The sequence below is a fragment of the Lycium barbarum genome, chromosome 12, assembly GCF_019175385.1.
Source record: "Lycium barbarum isolate Lr01 chromosome 12, ASM1917538v2, whole genome shotgun sequence".
In the NCBI taxonomy this organism is placed as follows: Eukaryota; Viridiplantae; Streptophyta; class Magnoliopsida; order Solanales; family Solanaceae; genus Lycium; species Lycium barbarum.
Genome location: NC_083348.1, coordinates 88,218,719 through 88,226,600, shown reverse-complemented (window position 1 = coordinate 88,226,600; position 7,882 = coordinate 88,218,719). Strand labels below are relative to the sequence as shown.

The following is a 7,882-nucleotide window of genomic DNA, read 5'->3' as shown; positions in this document are numbered from 1 at the left end:
CACTACACCCTTTCAAATTTCAATACGTTTTCTCTAACTCTATTTACTTTTCAAGCTCTTGCAGATCTCGGTCCTATATAAACAAATTACTTGGTACGATGACACATTCAGCACTGAATTTACTATAAAAATCCCTGTCACTTGTAACTAGCCATTCTATATATTTTATTTTCTTCTATATATTGAGCATCTTAAACAGCCGTAATTACCATGGCTATTCAGAAGTGGCAGCTCTTTCTGTTCTTGCATATACATCTTCATGGTCTCATCCTAGCACAGCTGCCTCATTTAGTATACAGTGTCTGTGGTGAAAATGGTAACTATACTGAAAATAGTGCATACCAGAAAAATCTTAACTCGCTCCTCTCTTCCCTTTCCTCAAATATGGATAAATATGGTTTCTATAATGCTTCCATTGGTCAAAACTCCGACATGGTCAGTGCTATTGTGCTATGTAGAGGAGAAGTGGAGGTACAAAAATGTCGCAGTTGTGTCAATAATGTTGCTCAAAAGCTTGTACAATTATGTCCTAACCAAAGAGAAGCTTTTGGTGGCTATGATGACTGTATGTTACAGTACTCTGATCGATCCATTTTGGACACTACATCAGGTTCTACTCAATATCACTTGTGCAATCTTGGCCAGAATGCCTCAAAACCTGAGGAATTTAAGCAGGAAGTATTTAAATTATTGGATAGTTTACAAGGCCGTGCTATACATGGTGGTCCCCTTCGAAAATATGCTAGTGTACTCCTGATTTAGCTCCTCAGAATTGCTTCGATTGTCTAACTAATGCTATGCGTAAGCATCCCTGCAATGGAAAGAGGGGTGGCAGAATAGTACGCCCTAGGTGCAACTTCCATTATGAAAGTTACAGTTTCTTCGAGGATGTGGCATTGGAAGCTCCGCCACCTGCAGGTGAATACATTTTTATTGTTCTTCTGCTCGTCCCAACTTGATCAATGTCCAATTTTGATGTGACTGTTGAAAACATAATTAAGTAAATAAAAGCCCACCTTTTCAAATTGTCTAAGTTCCCAGATGAGATAGTAACACAATTTCAAAATGGTAATCGGTAGAGGAGAGCACAGCAAACAAGGTTCTAGATTCAAATTTCACTGTCACCAGCTATCAAGAAGAATTACTGCGTGTTTGGCTCATAATAAAGAACCAGGCTCACACTTAAGGAGGTCTGTTGAAGACATTAACTAAAGAAAAGTGCTGCACCATGTATAGCGGATCACACAATTCAACATGACCACAAATTTTGACTTGTGTTAAGGAAGAGCATACTATATTATAGGAGCAATTATATTTGTGATATTTAATAAGTAGGAACAGTTTCTTAAATACCCTGAAAAGGGCAGTAAGATAAGTGAATTAGAAATTGGAAGATAAAAATAAAACAGTTCCTATAGGGAGGGATGATAAAATAGCTCCAAAGGGGAAGGATGATAAAACAGTACGAACAATCATCATTATCATTGTGCCAACTGTTACAATTTTTATTCTTATTATTTGTATTTCTGTCATCCTGATGAGGAGGCGTAAAAGGAAGCCGGTGAAAGGAATTCAGAGTAAGCTTAAACTATAAACAAACAATAATTAAGGAAAGTTGAATTCTTATGACCATCTTTCACTAATTTGTTGTATGCTATTACTACTATGTTTGTGAAGTACACATGGGGAAGATATTAGCACCGCAGAATCCTTGCAATATGATTTTTCTACAATTAGAGCAGCAACAGATAACTTCTCAAATGCTAATAAGTTGGGACAATGCGGATTTGGTCCTGTGTACATGGTGATAATATTAGGTTTACTTATTTTTGCATGAGTTTAACTTTTACAACGTAAAAATCTTTACACTATCTGTTAGAACCCGTATTTTTGTACAGTGGAATAATTCGGATTTATTTATGATAAGCTAAGGACAAAATTTTTTCGGGATACAAAGTCGGGATTCTTAACCTTCGATTTTATTTTGAGATATAAGTTGTGCATGAATTTATTGATATGGGACAATTAGGAAAACTTTGGGACCAAAAGGTGATAAATTGGAAGTGGAAAATCATCCACAAATTCCATGTGGACCGAGCATAGTGGATTGTGGTGCCCACACAATTTGTGTCATCTTTTGAGTGGAACAACTCTTTAATGTGGGCCAAGGGACAATTGTGCAATTCATTAAGTGATAAAAAGATGACCACAATTCATTTACTTCATTCTCCACTTGAACAAAAAAAAAAAAAAAAAAAGAAGCTCCCTCCATTGAAGCTCACGGACAAGAAGGCCAAAAATCATCCCCTCTTTTTAGCTCCTCTAAAATTATTCCATTGATGTAAACTCACTATATTGAGGTCCCTAAGTAGCGTGGAAGCATCGTTGGAGCGATCAACTCATTATTTTCATCTTTTGGAAACCCTAGGCTATTGGAAAGTTGAAGAAGGAAGGTAAGCATTCATTATGTTCTTGTGTTATGAAGGTTATATTCATGTTGTAGTATCTTATAGTGGTTGCAAATCATGAAATATAGTATGATTGGAAGTGGGTTGTGTGATGGGTGTGCTAGCCGTGTAAATGGGTATTGTGATTGGGTTGTTGAATAAATTCCTTGTAGCATGTTAAATTGTTGTAGTGTGTAGGATGGCTAAGAATCATCAATATATGTATATGTGTAGTGATAGATGAATATGGGTCATGCTATATGCCAAAGAACACACTAATGTCGCTTAGCGTTTTAATGGTTGTTGTGATGACTTCTAGTTTAGAAATGAAAGTTTAATGTCCCAAAGTGATATGGTGAATTGTTGCGGGCTGTTTTGAGGCTGGTCGTGCATTTGACATGAATTGTACATTTTATGAAAATGACATCGTTATATTGTGGATTGTGACGCAAAAAAAAAAATGGAAAAAAAATTGTGGGTTGTTGGAATTATTATGTGAATTGTTTAGAATGTTCTTGAATGTTGTTAGTATGGGTTTGGGTTAATAATCAAATGTACGAACGATATTGTGGCTTTAAAGTAAGCCATGGAATTGAATAATTGGGAAGTTGTCGAATGGCGTAAAAGAGAGCTACCATTATTATTTTGCTTTTCGGATTGGTTGTCAATGTTACTAGGTTGGTTATTGTGGTTGTTGTTGTTGATTTTGAGCGAGTTAAATTCTCGGGGTAGCCTATTTACAGGGGAAATGCTGCCCGAATTTCTATAGAATTAAGGGCGAAATTGGAATTTAATGCCCAAAAAGTCTTTAGCTAATGTTTGGCATTTTATGGCTTGTTTATAGATCGTGGGCAGCCCGAATCATAGGCTGGATTTGGCTTGAGTTTGGATCGTATTGGAGAGCGTTTGAGGTATGTAAAGTAATCTTCCTTCTTCGGCATGCCTTAGTTAAAATAGGCTATGATATAAGCCTCGAGGAAACTCTATTCTCACAATCCGAGCATGTTTATGAATCGCATTTGTTCTTTGGCATCCTTGCCTTGTCATGGCAAAACATTGATCCTTATGTTCTTGGAATCCATAATTTGTAAAGATTATATGAAAGCTGATTTTTGTTTTAAAGTTCATTCTTTAGCGATTCCAAAACTTCAAACGCTCATAATTTCCTCAGAAAAGCTCGGATTGCTTTGAAATTTTCGTAGGAGTTTGTATGATATAAAATGAGTATGTTTTTCATAGGCGGGCTCAGTTCGGGCCTATACTCGTCCGTGGGTCCCGCGACGCCCTTTAGGTAATTTCGGTAACTTTGGGAAGAAAATGTTGTAATTATTGTTCCGATTTCAAATATGACTATTTTACTTATCTTTTGGATTTATGATGATGATTTTATGCATATGATTCCTCACTACTCCGCTCGTGCCCTATGATATCGTTCGCCGGTTCCCGGGCCGGTTCTGTTGTCGTGCGCTTTGTGATACATTCCGGTGTTATGCTGTGATTATGGTTCACCGTGCTCCTCGCTCGAGGGCCGGGTTCCACTTATGTTTGGCGTTATGCTGTGTTTGGCGTTATGCTGTGTTGTGATGTGTGACGGGGATTCGGAGATTTGAAACTTTCTGGTGTTATGCTGTGTTGTGGCGCCATCGACAGGCGGGCGACCACATTTTCCTGTGCCCTATGCATAATTTATACTTTGGAAATAAACATTTTGATATTTTTTTTATATGTATTATTTTCTATATATCTGATTCGATTATTGTTCAGATTTATTTCCGTACCTTCTGCTTTGCATACTCAGTACATATTTCGTACTGACCCCCTTCTCCGGGGGCTGCGTTTCATGCCCGCAGGTACGGACGCACAGCCTGGTGATCCACCTGTTTAGGACACCCTTTCTGCTATTCGGAGTGCTCCTCTCTTTCCGGAGCTTATACTTTTGGTATATATATTTTTATTAGTGCATTTGTATATATTCGTTCATGGGTACGGCGGGGCCCTGTCCCGTCATATGATTCTGTCGGTCTGTTTAGAGGTCTGTGGACATGTTTGTGGGTTAGGGTCTTTCTGTATGGATGTATGTACATGTCGTTTGGGCCATCCCATACGCCGAGGCGGCCGGTCCGCATATGTTGTTTGGGCGATCCTATACGCCGAGGCGGCCGGTCCGCATATGTTTATATATTGCTTGGTTAGCCCTGTGTGGCTTTTGTTGGTATTTTCTGCGTGCAGGGTATATTGGATAGTCCGTAAAACAAAGGAAACTCTGCCGAAATTTTTCTGGAAATTACATAAATTTGAAATAAAGCCTTGTCGGCTTCCGCCATATACTAGAATGAGTTGATAGAATTTGAGATAATATTTGATAGATGGGTTCGGGTGCCCAGATCGGGCACTAGTCACGGCCTACGGGGTTGGGTCGTGACACTATCAGTATATATAATTAATCATTCTTCCGATATGTGCTCGTCTACTTCAGGGTATACTTCCAAATAGGAAAAAAGTAGCAGTGAAAAGATTGACTGCAAATTCAGGCCAAGGTAATCTAGAATTCAAAAACGAGATTTTGTTGGTTGCTAGGCTTGAACACAGGAATTTGGTTAGGTTACACAGATTTTGCCTAGATCAAACAGAGAAACTTCTTATCTATGAATTTGTTCCAAATGCAAGCCTTGATCACTTTATATTTGGTATGTATTGCTTGACTTCAAATCTTTTAGTTGCCCTGAATCATGATCTTCTACACCGTCTACAAAAATTGAACTATTTATAAAATATGGAGCTTATTAGTCATTTCGTTTGTCCAATGGAACGCAGATCCGCTTAAACGTAGGCATATGCATTGGGAAAGACGATCCAAAATTATACGAGGCATTGCTAGGGCAATTCTTTATCTTCATGAGGATTCTAGACTTAGGATCATTCATCGTGATCTCAAAGCTAGTAATGTTCTATTTGATGCAGAAATAAATCCTAAAATCTCAGATTTTAGCATGGCCAGGCTATTTACAATGGATGAAACTCAAGGCAGCACAAATAGAATTGTTGGGAACTAGTAAGTTCAACAATTCTCACTAGATAGACTGTTATTTTTCATAACTACCTAATTTGCAGTATAAATTGCACCACAATGTTTTATTACTTCCCAAGTTCATTGAAAAATGTCTAAGTTCATTAGTGAGACATACAACTCTGACTTTTAACATTAAGTAGTTCCCTGTTTTGACAACTTATTTAGTTTTGCTGATCCCACTGCTTGGACTACTAAACCACCGAATTAAAAAATTTAGCTTTTTACCTTAGTCTGTTGATGAGAAAAGCGAAATACATATGTTCAACAAAAAGCTTTAGCAATTGAATCATATCTAAGTTGCGGAATGTTATGTAATTTTTGTTTTGGTTTGCAGTGGATATATGGCACCAGAGTATGCAATGAAGGGAAAATTCCCTGTCAAATCAGATGGAGAATATGTGGGAAACCTTCTGAGCTATGTAAGTAGTAACCAATCCGATTAATCAACTATACCTTTCAAATTTCAAATTCATCGGGTTCAGGTGCTTATAAATTATTTTACTTTAAAATTAAAATGTCACAGGCTTGGAGGAACTGGCGTGAAGGAACAACTTCAAATTTCATAGATCCCATATTGAGGGGACGCTCAGGAATGGTTGGTGACATAATAAGATGCATCCACATAGCTTTATTGTGTGTTCAAGAAAATGCGGCTGATAGACCAACATTGGCTGTAGTAGTTCTCATGTTCAGTAGTCTCTCTCTTAGTCTTTCGGTTCCTTCAAGGCCTGCATATTACATGCACAATGATGTTAGCCCAAAGATTACACCTATTCAAGATTACAATTCAAGATCAATGCCAGAATCTAATCAACTAGCCAAAAATAAATCTAGGTGTTTATCACAAAATGAGATGTCCGTAACTGAGTTATATCCTAGATAATAGACTTGGATATAATTGCCCTTTTCTCAATGTCAGTTATTTGTTATGTTATTTCTTCGAACATTCATTAGTTTGAGATTGAGAATGATCGATTGATTGATGATTTAAGGATTCAATTTGGGGATATTCACAGAGATCGATAAACGCAATTACACTTCTAATTACAAAAGAACACGTTACTATTTCATTTTCAAAACATAGTAACAAAAGTTTCACATTATATGTACAACTTCCAACAAAACTTACAAAATTAGGTGTTTTTGGAGATTTTCATGTTACTAATCGCATGCTTTATTCCTCCTTTTTTTTTTTAAATCTTCTCTCTCAGTTTTTTCAAGCACACCTCTAATGACTTCCTCAACTTGTTCTCCCTAATTTGTTGAATAGTTGAAGATAGATTTGAAGAACCATCATTAAAGACCCATTTGAAGCTTCAGTTTGAATATGAAATTCTTTAGTAGTTATCTTTTGAATCGGTGTGGTTGGAATTAGTGGGAAACATTTGGACGAAATTATATACAAATTTTGGGAAAGATTGGAGGCAATTTAGAATGGTTTGGACTCTCAGTGTTGGAAAACATATTCACTGTGACGTTGTATGTCACGTCACACATGTATATCACTTATATGTCATATATAATACAAATGCACATGACAAACAAGATAGACAGCAGGGATACTAGTTACGTAGTTATACTCAAGACATACACCGCCAAGGCGCCAACTGCACCTGAGGTTTGCCCAAACCCACGTCTAATCTCCATGGAATCGCCCCAAATTTGAGATATAAGGTTGATAACGTCAAAATCCACTCCTCAAAGAGAAAGTGTACAGATTCGTCGCAATATAATTTACCCAACTATGAGTCAGGGTCGAATCCACAGGGAACAATATAAAGGTGATTTAAGCAAGTAAGGAATTATCGCTTTCTAAGCTAAGCCAAACACTTGATAATATTTTGGTTTTTGATTTAAAAACTAACAAAGCTAAACTAATCTAGAAAGCAAGTAAAATGATCAATGGCCACAAGCATGGATATTAGAAACTAACGATCCAATATATTTTATGATTTTACAACTAAAAGCGAGCTTATGTTAATAGATAATGATTTCTAAAATCTCATTGAAAGTCTTCCAATCAAATCAATGAATTTCATTCTAAGCTTTTCCAAGCCTTAGAGTGTGACATCAAGCGCAACCAATTGAATCTCAAGTAACTTTCCTATTCCTAGCTCAAGTTATTAGATGAGGGTTATGCCCCAAATTCTTGTTAATTAATCTTTCCCAACTAGATTTCCTCATCCGAGCTCAATCAAAGTAAATGGGCGAGTCTTAGGGTTAGTTACTCCCTTAAGAATCATTCAAAACGAGATTAATTAAAGAAACAATGATCCACTTCATTAGATATAAGCATCATTCAATACATAGGCATAACAAGAGTTTGATCCAAAACTTTAGCAAGGTATATTTTCATAAACAAGTT

General features: G+C 36.8%; 1 pseudogene; it reads left to right on the top strand.

Annotated features, from left to right (window-relative positions):
• Positions 1-210: 210 nt before the first annotated feature.
• LOC132623430 (cysteine-rich receptor-like protein kinase 44) lies at positions 211-6,451 on the top strand (annotated as a pseudogene).
• Positions 6,452-7,882: the final 1,431 nt, after the last annotated feature.